We start from the raw sequence: 16149 nt of genomic DNA, 5'->3' as shown, positions 1-16149 counted from the left end.
TCTAGGATGTTGCTAGGTGGTTGCTATGGAGTTCTAGGCGGTTGCTATGGTGTTGCTAGGTGGTTGCTATGGAGTTCTAGGCCGTTGCTAGGGTGTTGCTAGGTGGTTGCTATGGAGTTCTAGGTGGTTGTTAGGGTGTTGCTAGGCGGTTGCTATGGAGTTCTAGGCGGTTGCTAGGGTGTTGCTAGGTGGTTGCTATGGAGTTCTAGGTGGTTGCTAGGGTGTTGCTAGGTGGTTGCTATGGAGTTCTAGGCCGTTGCTAGGGTGTTGCTAGGTGGTTGCTATGGAGTTCTAGGTGGTTGCTAGGGTGTTGCTATGGTGTTGCTAGGTGGTTGCTATGGAGTTCTAGGCAGTTGCTAGGGTGTTGCTAGGTGGTTGCTATAGAGTTCTAGGTGGTTGCTAGGGTGTTGCTAGGCGGTTGCTATGGAGTTATAGGTGGTTGCTAGTGTGTTGTTAGGTGGTTGCTATGGAGTTCTAGGCCGTTGCTATGGTGTTTTAGGTGGTTGCTATGGTGTTGCTAGGCGGTTGCTATGGAGTTCTAGGCGGTTGCTAGGGTGTTGCTAGGTGGTTGCTATGGAGTTCTAGGTGGTTGCTAGGCTGTTGCTAGGGGGTTGCTAGGGTATTCGAAGTGGTTGCTAGGATGTTGCTAGGTGGTTGCTATGGAGTTCTAGGTGGTTGCTATGGTGTTGCTAGGTGGTTGCTATGGAGTTCTAGGCGGTTGCTAGGTCTTTACTGAGTCCAATGACGCGACCCATAGTTCTCTATGACAAACGGTTCAAAAGTTATGAAATATCAAACATCGGCCAATCAGGAAGGGGGGCGAGGCTGATCTCCACCAATGGACAAAGAACTCTCTACCATGTCCAATGAGGCATTGCACAATTTGTGGGCAATTTTTCCCCATAGAGATGAATGGCCGAATGTTCAAATCTAGAGAGAGACCAGAGTACTGCTGCCAGAAGACAGGGCATTGTGACATCACAAGGGTGAGAAGACAGAGCATTGTGACATCACAAAGGTGAACATTCCGCCATTCATTCTCTATGGGAAAAATTGCCCACAAAAATTCAAATTTTTCAAAAACCGTGCAACCAATCTTTCCACAAAGTAATAGCACACCATTCCCGATCAAGCCGCTCGATTTGACATATTGTACGTGTATGTAGCGCGAAAACTGTGGGAGGAGTAGCGGTCCAAAAAATGGGTGGAATAAATAAATAATAATAATAATAATAACTAGACAATTCCTGCAGAAATTGTGAAGTGTGGTTGCCGCCAACGCAAAGTCGACTTTGTGCTGAACGGAGTGAACAGTGGTAGATTGTTGCTATGATGTCTGAGGCAGTTGCTAGGGTGTTGCTAGGTGGTTCTATGGAGTTCTAAGTGGTTTCATGGAATTCTAGGCGGTCGCTAAGGTGGTGCTAGGTGGTTGCTATGGAGTTTCAGGTGGTTGCTATTGAGCTCCAGGAGGTTGCTAGGGCATTGCTAGGTGGTTGCTAGGGTATGCTAAGTGGTTGGTAGGTGGTTGCTATGGAGTTCTAGGCGGTTGCTAGGGTGTTGCTAGGCAGTTGTTATGGTGTTCCAGGTGGTTGCTAGGGTGTTGCTAGATGGTTGCTATGGAGTTATAGCCGGTTGCTAGGGTGTTGCTAGGCATTTGCTATGGAGTTATAGGCAGTTGCTAGGGTGTTGCTAGGGTATTCTAGGTGGCTGCTAGGATGTTGCTAGGTGGTTGCTATGGTGTTATAGGCGGTTGCTAGGGTGTTGCTAGGGTGTTGCTAGGTGGTTGCTATGGAGTTCTAGGCGGTTGCTAGGCCGTTGCTAGGTGGTTGCTATGGAGTTCTAGGTGGTTGCAAGGGTGTTGCTAGGTGCTTGCTATGGAGTTCTAGGCGGTTGCTATGGTGTTGCTAGGTGGTTTTTATGGAGTTCTAGGCGGTTGCTAGGGTGTTGCTAGGTGGTTGCTTTTTAGTACTAGGTGGTTGCTAGGGTGTTGCTAGGGGGTTGCTAGGGTATTCTAAGTGGTTTCTAGGATGTTGCTAGGTGGTTGCTATGGAGTTCTAGGCGGTTGCTATGGTGTTGCTAGGTGGTTGCTATGGAGTTCTAGGCCGTTGCTAGGGTGTTGCTAGGTGGTTGCTATGGAGTTCTAGGTTGTTGCCAGGGTGTTGCTAGGGTGTTGCTAGGTGGTTGCTATGGAGTTCAAGGTGGTTGCTATGGTGTTGCTAGGTGGTTGCTATGGAGTTCTAGGCGGTTGCTATGGAGTTCTAGGCCGTTGCTAGGGTGTTGCTAGGTGGTTGCTATGGAGTTCTAGGCCGTTGCTAGGGTGTTGCTAGGTGGTTGCTATGGAGTTCTAGGTGGTTGATAGGGTGTTGCTAGGCGGTTGCTAGGATGTTTCTAGGGTATTCTAGGTGGTTGCTAGGATGTTGCTAGGTGGTTACTATGGAGTTATAGGTGGTTGCTAGGGTGTTTCTAGGGGGTTGCTAGGTTATTCTAAGTGGTTGTTAGGGTGTTGCTAGGTGGTTGCTATGGAGTTCTAGGTGGTTGCTAGGGTGTTGCTAGGTGGTTGCTATGGAGTTCTAGGCCGTTGCTAGGGTGTTGCTAAGTGGTTGCTATGGAGTTCTAGGCGGTTGCTAGGGTGTTGCTAGGTGGTTGCTATGGAGTTCGAGGTGGTTGCTAGGGTGTTGCTAGGTCGTTGCTATGGTGTTCCATGTGGTTGCTAGGGTGTTGCTAGGCAGTTGTCATGGTGTTCCAGATTGTTGCTAGGGTGTTCCAGGTGGTTGCTAGGGTGTTGCTAGGTGGTTGCTAGGGTATTCTAAATGGTTGCTAGGATGTTGCTAGGTGGTTGCTATGGAGTTATAGGCGGTTGCTAGGGTGTTGCTAGGCATTTGCTATGGTGTTCCAGGTGGTTGCTATGGAATTCTAGATGGTTGCTAGGGTTTTCTAGCTGGTTGTTATGGGTTGCTAGGTCGTTGCTATGGAGTTAGAGCTGGTTGCTAGGGTGTTGCTAGGGGGTTGCTATGGAGTTCTAGGCGGTTGCTAGGTCTTTACTGAGTCCAATGACGCGACCCATAGTTCTCTATGACAAACGGTTCAAAAGTTATGAAATATCAAACATCGGCCAATCAGGAAGGGGGGCGAGGCTGATCTCCACCAATGGACAAAGGACTCTCTACCATGTCCAATGAGGCATTGCACAATTTGTGGGCAATTTTTTCCCCATAGAGATCAATGGCCGAATGTTCAAATCTAGAGAGAGACCAGAGTACTGCTGCCAGAAGACAGGGCATTGTGACATCACAAGGGTGAGAAGACAGAGCATTGTGACATCACAAAGGTGAACATTCCGCCATTCATTCTCTATGGGAAAAATTGCCCACAAAAATTCAAATTTTTCAAAAACCGTGCAACCAATCTTTCCACAAAGTAATAGCACACCATTCCCGATCAAGCCGCTCGATTTGACATATTGCACGTGTATGTGGTGCAAAAACTCTGGGAGGAGTAGCGGTCCAAAAAATGGGCGGAATAAATAATAATAATAATAATAATATGTGCAATAATAATAGTGTAGTTGCCCTAAGGCAACCACACTAATAATAATATGTGCAATAATAATAGTGTAGTTGCCCTAAGGCAACCACACTAATAAATAATATGTGCAATAATAATAGTGTAGTTGCCCTAAGGCAACCACACTAATAATAATATGTGCAATAATAATAGTGTAGTTGCCCTAAGGCAACCACACTAATAATAATATGTGCAATAATAATAGTGTAGTTGCCCTAAGGCAACCACACTAATAATAATAAATATGTGCAATAATAATAGTGTAGTTGCCCTAAGGCAACCACACTAATAAAGAATATGTGCAATAATAATAGTGTAGTTGCCCTAAGGCAACCACACTAATAATAATATGTGCAATAATAATAGTGTAGTTGCCCTAAGGCAACCACACTAATAATAATATGTGCAATAATAATAGTGTAGTTGCCCTAAGGCAACCACACTAATAATATGTGCAATAATAATAGTGTAGTTGCCCTAAGGCAACCACACTAATAATAATAATAATATGTGCAATAATAATAGTGTAGTTGCCCTAAGGCAACCACACTAATAATATGTGCAATAATAATAGTGTAGTTGCCCTAAGGCAACCACACTAACTAGACAATTCCTGCAGAAATTGTGAAGTGTGGTTGCCGCCAACGCAGTCAACTTTGTGCACAACGGAGTGAACAGTTTCTGTAGTATAAGCAGAGACAGAGTATGCTGTACATGCTATAACATCACGGCAACGAGTTCATTTGCAACACACATATTCAGAGCTAAATTAACCCTTCATCAATACTTGAGATCAGCGATTTACTCACGGTATGCTGTGACGAGTGACGGCGAATCATAAAGCTAGCTGACCACTTCAGAGGGTCTTGGAAAAACGTTATATCTGCACTGCACAACCGCTCCATTTTAAAAAGCAAGACAGGGCTAGGGAGATTAATGTGATTGATTTATGGTTTTACGTTAAGTTCAGCTCATTTTTACCATTCAAATAAAAACATTTAACTGTGCTGCAATTCAGAGTTTAATCTGTTACCTTAGATACGAACTCATAGCCACAGGATAGCCTACTACGCGTTAGCTGACCCAAATTTCTGGAGTTAGACCGGACCTGAAGCTGCTGCACACGTGCTGTTGACGGCGTTGTTCCAGTTTTCAGTACAGTCTGGCTTGTTTGAGAATTCGTTTATTCAGTAGCTGAGAGCATAAGCTTTCTAACCAGGTATAACAGCACGTCTATTTTTGTTTTTTTAATATCGTTTTTTTAGGTCAACCGAAAGCTATGTCATCATGTCATAGAACGTATTCGCTCTTTGTTAGCACTAGCATGCAAATACGCAAAGTCTGGCTTGTTTGAAAATTCGTTTATTCAGTAGCTGAGAGCATAAGCTTTCTAACCAGGTATAACAGCACGTCTATTTTGTTTTTTTTTATATCGTTTTTTTAGGTCAACCGAAAGCTATGTCATCATGTCATAGGACGTATTCGCTCTTTGTTAGCACTAGCATGCAAATACGCAAAGTCTGGCTTGTTTGAAAATTCGTTTATTCAGTAGCTGAGAGCATAAGCTTTCTAACCAGGTATAACAGCACGTCTATTTTTGGTTTTTTAATATCGTTTTTTTAGGTCAACCGAAAGTGCTCTCATTATCGCATTAAAGCCGTTCACTGTTTGTTAGCACTAGCATTCTAAGACGCTGCATGTGACGAAACGTCGTCAACAAATTTGCGTAATATCTCGTGAAATACTATTATTATTGAGGACTTCTGGGTATGCCTAAGCCATATGTTTGTTGATATACCTAGCTGACAGCGTTTTCATTTGTAATTTTTCAGTTGGAATACCGTTTTACCCTTCACTTCCGCATTCAGCTATGTCCTATCCTGGCAGCTGAGACCGTAGAGCTGACCGCATCACGTGTGCAAAGCCGACCAATGCTGTAACTTCACCGTTCGCATGTGAATGACGTCATCTTCTCCATTCATCTCTATGGGAAAAAATTGGGCATTAAAAGTCATATTTCTCAAAAATCGTGCAGCGAAACTTTCCACAAAGTAATAGCACACGATTCCCAAAGAAGCCGGTCATTTTGACATATGGCACGTGTATGTGGTGCGAAAACTCTGGGAGGAGTAGCGGTCCAAAAAATGGGTGGAAAGAATAATAATATGTGCGATAATAGTAGTGTGGTTGCCTTAAAGCAACCACACTAACTAGACAATTCCTGCAGAAATTGTGAAGTGTGGTTGCCGCCAACGCAAAGTCGACTTTGTGCTGAACGGAGTGAACAGTTTCTGTAGTATAAGCAGAGACAGAGTATGGTATGCTATAACATCACGGCAACGAGTTGATATGCAACACACATATTCAGAGCTAAATTAACCCTTCATCAATACTTCAGATCAGCGATTTACTCACGGTATGCTGTGACGAGTGGCGGCGAATCATAAAGCTAGCTGGCCAGTTCAGACGGTCTTGGAAAAACCTTTATATTTACACTGCACAACCGCACAATTTTAAAAAGCAAGACAGGGCTAGGGAGATTAATTTGATTGATTTATGGTTTTACGTTAAGTTTTGCTCATTTGTACCATTCAAATAAAAACATTTAACTGTGCTGCAATTCAGAGTTTAATCTGTTACCTTAGATACGAACTCATAGACACAGGATAGCCTATTACATGTTAGCCGACCCAAATTTCTGGAGTTAGACCGGACCAGAAGCTGCTGCACACGTGTTGTTGACGGCGTTGTAGCACTTTTTAGTACAGTCTGGCTTGGTTGAGAACTCGTTTATTCAGTAGGTAAGAGCATAAGCTTTCTAACCAGGTATAACAGCACGTCTATTTTTGGTTTTTTAATATCGTTTTTTTAGGTCAACCGAAAGTGTTCGCATTAGCGCAATACATGCATGTGCTCTTTGTTAGCACTAGCATGCAAAGATGCTGGACCTGACGAAACGTCGTCAACGAATTTGCGTAATATCTTGTGAAATACTATTATTATTTAGGACTTCTGGGTATGCCTAAGCCATATGTTTGTTGATATACCTAGCTGACAGCGTTTTCATTTGGAATACCGTTTTTTGTCGTGTTTACTTCCGCATTCCCCTATATGCTTAGTGATGGCTGGTGAGGACGAACAGCGGTCCGCATCACGTGTGCAAAGCCGACCAATGCTGTAACTTCACCGTTCGCATGTGAATGACGTCACCTTCTCCATTCATCTCTATGGGAAAAAATTGGGCATAAAAAGTCATATTTCTCAAAAACCGTGCAGCGAAACTTTCCACAAAGTAATAGCACACGATTCCCAAAGAAGCCGGTCATTTTGACGTATGGCACGTGTATGTGGTGCGAAAACTCTGGGAGGAGTAGCGGTCCAAAAAATGGGTGGAAAGAATAATAATATGTGCGATAATAGTAGTGTGGTTGCCTTAAAGCAACCACACTAATAACTAGACAATTCCTGCAGAAATTGTGAAGTGTGGTTGCCGCCAATGCAAAGTCGACTTTCTGCTGAACAAAGTGAACAGTGGTAGGTAGTTGCTATGATGTTTGAGGCAGTTGCTAGGGTGTTGCTTGGTGGTTCTATGGAGTTCTAGGTGGTTTCATGAAATTCTAGGCGGTTGCTAGGGTGGTGCTAGGTGGTTGCTATGGAGCTCCAGGTGGTTGCTAGGGCATTGCTAGGTGGTTGCTAAGGTATTCTATGTGGTTGCTAGGATGTTGCTAGGTGGTTACTATGGAGTTATAGGCGGTTGCTACGGTGTTGCTAGGGTATTCTAAGTGGTTGCTAGGGTGTTGCTAGGGTATTCTATGTGGTTGCTAGGGTGTTGCTAGGAATTTGCTATGGTGTTCCAGGTGCTTGCTAGTGTGTTGTTAGGTGGTTGCTATGGAGTTCTAGGTGGTTGCTAGGGTGTTGCTAGGGTATTCTAAGTGGTTGCTATGGTGTTGCTAGGGGTTTGCTATGGAGTTCTAGGCGGTTGCTAGGTCTTTACTGAGTCCAATGACGCGACCCATAGTTCTCTATGACAAACGGTTCAAAAGTTATGAAATATCAAACATCGGCCAATCAGGAAGGGGGGCAAGGCTGATCTACACCAATGGACAAAGGACTCTCTACCATATCCAATGTGGCATTGTACAATTTGTGGGCAATTTTTCCCCATAGAGATGCATGGAGAAGGTGACGTCATTCATATGCGAACGGTGAAGTTACAGCATTGGTCAGCTTTGCACACGTGATGCGGTCCGCTCTACCCTAATGCAACCACACTAAAAATATGTGGGATAATAGTAGTGTGATTGCCTAAGGCAACCACACTAAAAATAAAAATAATAATACCAATACACCGCACTGACTTGGACCAGTCTGCACCCAACAACCAACCAACCCATAATGATGGTGGTAGCCGAGCTTAAATAGCTTCTCCTCCCTTGGACCCTACCAATTACCAAGAATTAAATACAATTCTACCACAGCTTAAAATTACCCATAACAAATACAATCAATAATTAACACATGTAAATAATCAATATATTTCATTTAAGTAATTCAGTACATCATAGACCACATTATTTACCATGGACTACACAACCCCGGGAATACTAGACTGTCCCAATCAACCTGGCGGCAACTAAAAACTACAAAAACTAGTAGGAAGTTGCGTCCTTTTGTCCCAGCGTGATGATGCAACCGGGAAGCCTGCTACACCACGCGGTATATGTATATATTGGCTGCATTAGATATATATATATATATATATCAATCAATTTTATTTGTATAGCGCTTTTAACAAAGGAGCTTTTTCACAAAGCAGCTTTACAGAGAACCGGTCCCCAAAGAGTAAGCCTAGGGCAACAGTGGCAAGGGAAAACTCCCTGACTGATAACAGGAAGAAACCTTGAGCAGAACCGGACTCAGAGGGGGAACCCATCTGCTGCGGGCAGGCACCGGTTTGTTATGGAAAATAAACAGTGGCAGGAGGCGGAGGTGCCCAGCTGGTCTAGGGCTGGAGCTATATATACACAGTGGCTTCAGAAAGTATTCAGACCCCTTCACTTTTTGCACACTTTGTGTTGTAGATTAAATTTTAAATGGATAAAATAAAATTTTTTGCCCATTACAATTTTTGCCCATAAATCTACACTCAATAACCCATAATGACAAAGTGAAAACGTTTTTAGAAATTTTTGCAAATTTATTAAAAATCAAATACTGAAATCTCATTTATATAAGTATTCATATCCTTAATTAAGTACTTTGTAGAAGCCCCTTTGGCAGCAATTACAGCTTCGAGTCTTCTTGGGTAAGTCTCTACAAGCTTTGCACACCTGGATTTGGGCAGTTTATCCCATTCTTCCTGGCAGATCCTCTCAAGCTCTGTCAGATTGGATGGTGTCTGTGAACTGCCATCTTCAGGTCTCTCCATAGATGTTCTATGGGGTTTAAGCCCTGATATATTATTGAAGCTGCACTTCCCTGGCATATTGTCGGGACAGTAGGGCTTACGTTTACTAACTGTTACATTAGCAGAAGCGTGCCTGTTGGGCGTGCCTGTAAACAGACTGAGCCAGACCGAATTAACTTCTCACACCACCAAAATACCGCGAAGGTTATGTGCCAATTTACGTTTTATTACTATACATACTATTTTTATGATTGGATTAATTAATAATTATATTTGACGCAACTTTAGCTGTGTTTCCATTACTTTTCCAAAACTTTTCAAAAAATATTATTTTCCATAACTTTTCCAGGGCCTGGAAATTGCATTTTAAATTTCAATGACTTTTCCAGGTTTTTCATGACGGTACGAACCTTGTCTTTTTATATTTTTCCTTGCTCCTTCTTTCCTTTTGTAGCATTTCTTTCAGTTTATCAATTTCTCTCCTGAACTTATTCATAGACTGTCTGACCCTCCTCTGACCTTACACTCTGAAACAAAGTTAGCAAGCAACATACTGTTGTAATGACCTGTCAATTTACAAATTTAAAGGTTCCTCTCTGCCTGTTTAATTATTCACACTGCTGCTCGTTCATTGGTTTTGGGGGGACAGGAAGTTAGAAAGAAATGCTCAAATCGCTTACAGCACCTTTAACACGCTGACAATTATTATTTATAAACTAAATGACATCTTGGACTTGCAATTTAACTCAAGTTCTGTATTATGACTGTCTATAGCATCAAAGCACCCTTATTTAAATGAACCTTGATGGCCCTGCCATTGGAGCATCTTGAAGTAATTAGGGTGGGAGGTGGGGTAATAGCTGCACCTTCAGCTGCCCTAGCTTTGATTCTCCTTTTACTCTCTCTCCATTTCTTCCTTTGGGCATGCTTCTTTCTCTCACTTAAATCACCTATTTTCTTTTTCCCCCCCCAACTCTGTCTCTTCTCCATTTTTCTTTCTCCTTTTCCAGATATTTTTGCTGTCTCTCTGGATCGGCATCTTGGTGCACTCTGTATCGCCACTGCATTTCAGCAGCTGTCAATGGTGGCGCCATTCCCTAAACGCACAGAAAATATGTTCAGTTTCCTTTAAAATACACAGTATATGCTGTTTTGTTAGATGTACATATTTTTTACTTGCAGATGAATTACATATATTTTTAAGCAGTGAATTTAAAGAGGCACTCCAGCAGTTTACTAGCATTTTCCACCCTGTTAGGATGAAGCTATCTAACAGGGTGGAACCTAACAGGGTGGAAACATGGAGGCTGAATTAGCCATACATCTGTGTCATTGTGCTAAGCATGCTAACTCAATGAGTACCTTGAAGCTCTATATGAATATTGTGCTCCATATTAATAAAAAAATGTATGTATATATATGTATATATATACATTGATTTCCCATGTAATTGTGCTAACAGGGTAGAATGTACATGAGTACAAGACGGCTATGATGATAAAACATAAAATATCTCAAATTAAGAAGAGTGATAAGACTTACCAGGCTGTCCCAGCTGAATTTCCCTCCAAATGTGATGTCCCATACAAAAAGTGATGTCATAGGGGGTTTGGCTAATTTCTTAAATAGGTTAGTGGTATTATATAATGTGGATACACACTGTAGTGTTTTTGTGATGCAGCAGTGATGACGAGAGTGGTGGAACATTGCCAAAACGTGGTTGACAGTTGAAAATTGTTTTCATATAGTCCCATCCCCATCCGCCATTATTCTGAGATACAGCTAATCCATTTATATTGATAATATTTGAGTTTCTCTACAAACGCGCGAAAACACGCTGGTATAATAAAACAATGACGGTCAATATAGCCTATATATATAGTCCGCTTCGTTCCGTTGCTACCATAATATAAAAAACTTTCTTGTGTAGCTGCAGTTTCTCGCTGCAATTACTAATATTGAATATAAACAAAAGATGCAATTTATGCTGTAGTCTGCCAATGTCTAAATAAATGATAAGGTAGGCTACTCTGCCCGCAGCTCACAGGGATGGCTAGTTGATATTTCGTTTTTTGTTTCGTTTTTTTTTCAATGTCGTATTTATTATTTGAAATATGTATTATTATTCTGTCTCTGAGGCGCTCTGAAGTGTGCATTCTCTGCTATTCTGAGCAATGGATTGGAATATGTGTCTGACGTAGTGTTGCACAGTATACTGAAACTTCAGCACTTTTTTGGTACTTCAAAAAAAAAAAAAGAAAAGGTTCGGTATTAGAATTTTCCGACGTTCGGTAGTTTTGTGTCAAATATAAAAGCCAGGGAAATGTGTCTTCCACATTACTGATTGAGAGGATGAAAAGTGTAATTTGTCAGAATCTTCACTAGATGGCAGTAGCAACTAAGGTTGCCAAGTGAGGTGACGTTGCGCTTGTGCACTCACTCCTTGACACAGCGTAAGCTTCGACTCAGTTCACTTCAGTAGTAATAGGTGTTCTAATTTGTAAATATTTTATTATAGGAAGATGCTGTATTGTTATTAAAATATGCTGTTTTTAGATCTATTTAAAAGTGAAAGACCTGTTTAAAGATTATTTAGTTTACAATTGTTTAATTTTTAAAATATATTTAATATATTTTTCTATTGTTTAGTGTTGTAACACTATAGGCCTATGCTTATTAATATGTTGAGCAGGCTTCAACTTAAAGATTGTTAATAAACCTCGAAATTCAAAAATACGGTCAACACTTGTGGACATTATGTTTTTGTTCTCTTAAGGTGATTTAAGTTTCGTTAGGTACCGAGTATCGAATCAGTATCATTTAAGTTTCAAGTATCATTTCAGTATCGAGTATTGTGATACTAAACCTGGTATCGGTATCAAAGTCAAAATTTTGGGATTGTGACAACAATAGTCTAATGCCTTTTTTAGTTGCGGTGCGGAAGCACTGCAGCTCTACATACACGCCAGGCCATCTAAGTGTTACGACATGCCATCTAAGTGCTACGACGTAGTAAAGGCCTTTACGGCAAGCGGCCAGGACACATCCATGGCGAAGCAACTAAGTATTCCGACAGCGTCTCTTAGCACAAAATTGGCCATAAGTCATCAATATTTTATACAATCATCATGATATTCAGTAGATATGTTGGGTGAAGGTATATGATCATGAAGGCAAAACCATTTTAAAATTGCTCCATTGGGGGCGCAATAGTACCAGTGCTTGGACCCCTCCCAACACCGCTTGCGGCTTTAATTAGGGGTCCAAGCAGCAAAGCTGGTGGAACCCTATTGTATCTGTTAGGATTATTAGGGGTCCAAGCAGCGAAGCTGGTGGAACCCTATTGTATTTGTTAGGATTATTATTATTAGGGGTCCAAGCAGCGAAGCTGGTGGAACCCTTTTGTATCTGTTCGGATTATTATTATTATTAGGGGTCCAAGCAGCGAAGCTAGTGGAACCCTATTGTATCTGTTAGGATTATTATTATTAGGGGTCCAAGCAGCGAAGCTGGTGGAACCCTATTGTATCTGTTCGGATTACTATTATTATTATTAGGGGTCCAAGCAGCGAAGCTGGTGGAACCCTATTGTATTTGTTAGGATTATTAGGGGTCCAAGCAGCGAAGCTTGTGGAACCCTATTGTATCTGTTAGGATTATTATTATTATTAGGGGTCCAAGCAGCAAAGCTGGTGGAACCCTATTGTATCTGTTCGGATTATTAGGGGTCCAAGCAGCGAAGCTGGTGGAACCCTATTGTATCTGTTTGGATTATTATTAGGGGTCCAAGCAGCGAAGCTAGTGGAACCCTATTGTATCTGTTAGGATTATTATTATTAGGGGTCCAAGCAGCGAAGCTGGTGGAACCCTATTGTATTTGTTAGGATTATTATTAGGGGTCCAAGCAGCGAAGCTGGTGGAACCCTATTGTATTTGTTCGGATTATTAGGGGTCCAAGCAGCGAAGCTGGTGGAACCCTATTGTATTTGTTAGGATTATTAGGGGTCCAAGCAGCGAAGCTGGTGGAACCCTATTGTATCTGTTAGGATTATTATTAGGGGTCCAAGCAGTGAAGCTGGTGGAACCCTATTGTATTTGTTAGGATTATTAGGGGTCCAAGCAGCAAAGCTGGTGGAACCCTATTGTATCTGTTAGGATTATTAGGGGTCCAAGCAGCGAAGCTGGTGGAACCCTATTGTATTTGTTAGGATTATTAGGGGTCCAAGCAGTGAAGCTTGTGGAACCCTATTGTATCTGTTAGGATTATTATTATTATTAGGGGTCCAAGCAGCAAAGCTGGTGGAACCCTATTGTATTTGTTAGGATTATTAGGGGTCCAAGCAGCAAAGCTGGTGGAACCCCATTGTATCTGTTAGGATTATTATTAGGGGTCCAAGCAGCGAAGCTGGTGGAACCCTATTGTATCTGTTAGGATTATTATTAGGGGTCCAAGCAGCGAAACTGGTGGAACCCTATTGTATTTGTTAGGATTATTATTAGGGGTCCAAGCAGCGAAGCTGGTGGAACCCTATTGTATTTGTTCAGATTATTAGGGGTCCAAGCAGCGAAGCTGGTGGAACCCTATTGTATTTGTTAGGATTATTAGGGGTCCAAGCAGCGAAGCTGGTGGAACCCTATTGTATCTGTTAGGATTATTATTAGGGGTCCAAGCAGTGAAGCTGGTGGAACCCTATTGTATTTGTTAGGATTATTAGGGGTCCAAGCAGCAAAGCTGGTGGAACCCTATTGTATCTGTTAGGATTATTAGGGGTCCAAGCAGCGAAGCTGGTGGAACCCTATTGTATTTGTTAGGATTATTATTATTAGGGGTCCAAGCAGCGAAGCTGGTGGAACCCTATTATATTTGTTAGGATTATTATTAGGGGTCCAAGCAGCGAAGCTGGTGGAACCCTATTGTATCTGTTAGGATTATTATTAGGGGTCCAAGCAGCGAAACTGGTGGAACCCTATTGTATTTGTTAGGATTATTATTATGGGTCCAAGCAGCGAAGCTGGTGGAACCCTATTGTATTTGTTAGGATTATTAGGGGTCCAAGCAGCGAAGCTGGTGGAACCCTATTGTATCTGTTAGGATTATTAGGGGTCCAAGCAGCTAAACTGGTGGGACCCTATTGTATTTGTTAGGATTATTATTAGGGGTCTAAGCAGCGAAGCTGGTGGAACCCTATTGTATTTGTTAGGATCACCTATGTCGGCGGTAAAAGGCCATAACGGTCCTGCGTAAAAGGCCATAACGCCCACACCGTAAGTCAGATCAACACAAAACTTAATCGACCGATGCATCTGAATGTGCTGTACAACTTTGCTATTGGGACCACCTATGTCCACCATATTGTTTGCCCGCCATTTGGACTTTTTTTATTAGTTGGGGTGCGGAAGAGCTTGAGCTCCAAATCTAAGTGTTACGACATCTAGTAAACTTCTTTATGGCAAGCGGCTAGAAGACATCCATGGCGACGCAACTAAGTAATCCGACACCGTAGGGTCTAGTTTTTATCAGTGAGGGGAGGGTCTGAACTTCATAATGGACAATATTATCAATGTGGGCATTCATAAAAATATTCTTTCACCACTCAAAAATTGTATTCCCTCATAGCAACAAGATAAACCCGATAATAGCCCTAAGATATGCCAATACAGCAGTGAAAACGCTGCTCACTGAGTAACAAAATAAACGAGACAACGTGCATTTGTGATGCCTGAGTTCCAAAATAGCTGTGCGTAATACCACACCTGCTGTTTATGGTGTTGTCGCCCTTTTTATTCAGTAGGTGAGAGTATAAGCTTTCTAACGATGCATAACATGTCTGATGTTGCTTTTGGAATAGCGTTTTATATGTGAGCGTAACCGAAAATTTTCTTATCATCGCATTCACTTGGGCATTCAGTCTGTTTGAGTCTGTGGTAGCAGTATAGAGGCTGCGACTAACGAAACGTTGTCAACGATATTGCGTAATTTCTTGGGAAGTACTATTATCATTGAGGACTTCTGGGCATAGCTAAACCATATCTTTCCTTATCTGACATCGTTTTTTGGAGATAAACAAGCGGCCATGACTCTTTCATTGATTTACTGTCTCTGTGTCTATCTGCTGAACACAGGTAAAATGGCATCATTGCTATGTATTACTGCTCAAAACATTTCGGTTATATACGTCATTTTTGAAATTGAGTTTCTTTAAATACGTTAATGGTATTATATAATGTGGATATTTCACACTAATGTAGGCTACGCGTTAGTTAGTTGTGTAATTGCTTACTTTTTGTGACGCATTGGCAAAACGTGTACAGAATTTTGTGACAATATTTCGAATTATTTTAAATTCTGATAGCGATGTTCCATGTTAAACCTTCATGGGGGACTTATTTATATGCTTTACAGTGGACAACAAGTGTTATATTACTTTTTGGACAGATTTTGGAGTTCATATCCCTCTGAATGTACATGCTCCGCTAAGCTGTAAGCGAAAACCCGAGATATAGACAGCTGCTACTCAGAAAAGTATAAACAAAGCATACTGGTAGATGTAAAACAAAGTGAAAGGCAACGGTGGGTATGGGCGTAAATGCACATGCATTGCTTCCCACAAACTTATGCCTTCCATATTAATGCAACAAATAAAAGTATCGGAATGATGCTGAAGAAAAGATGGTATGCAGCAGCATAGACTAGCTTCATAGTTCGGCTATAGGTTTTGGCATCGGTTAGCAATTTTCATTGCTCGCGTGTCTGAAAACTATGGGATAAATGGGAGTGAATACATCTGGCCGTGCAGTTATGAAAAGTCGATACTCAGGAAACGCAGGAGATATTTACACAGTTTGGAGGAGAGACTCACACGATTGAAAAGAAACGTGGGACAAATAATTTAATTGTTATTAACATAATGTGCACGCACATATGTACACGAAATGAGTGCTGCGGCTTCACCAAATGGTGCTTGCTTGGTTGGGGGCACATAGGAATACAGTCCGTATTTGTATTTTGTGGCCTCCGTCATTCTGGCAGTTGGTTGTAAGTAGGCTCGCTGTCTGCGCTTGCATCAGCTTCTTCTTCTACATATGCACAACCCGTGGTCGCCATTCTGCGATCTAAAGGAATACATTAATTGAACCGTTATTTATTGTCAGGCGATCGGTGTTTGCTTTAACATGAC

Source organism: Anguilla anguilla, chromosome 10, assembly GCF_013347855.1.
Source record: "Anguilla anguilla isolate fAngAng1 chromosome 10, fAngAng1.pri, whole genome shotgun sequence".
Classification (NCBI taxonomy): domain Eukaryota; kingdom Metazoa; phylum Chordata; class Actinopteri; order Anguilliformes; family Anguillidae; genus Anguilla; species Anguilla anguilla.
Note: the sequence above shows the minus strand (reverse complement) of the source record.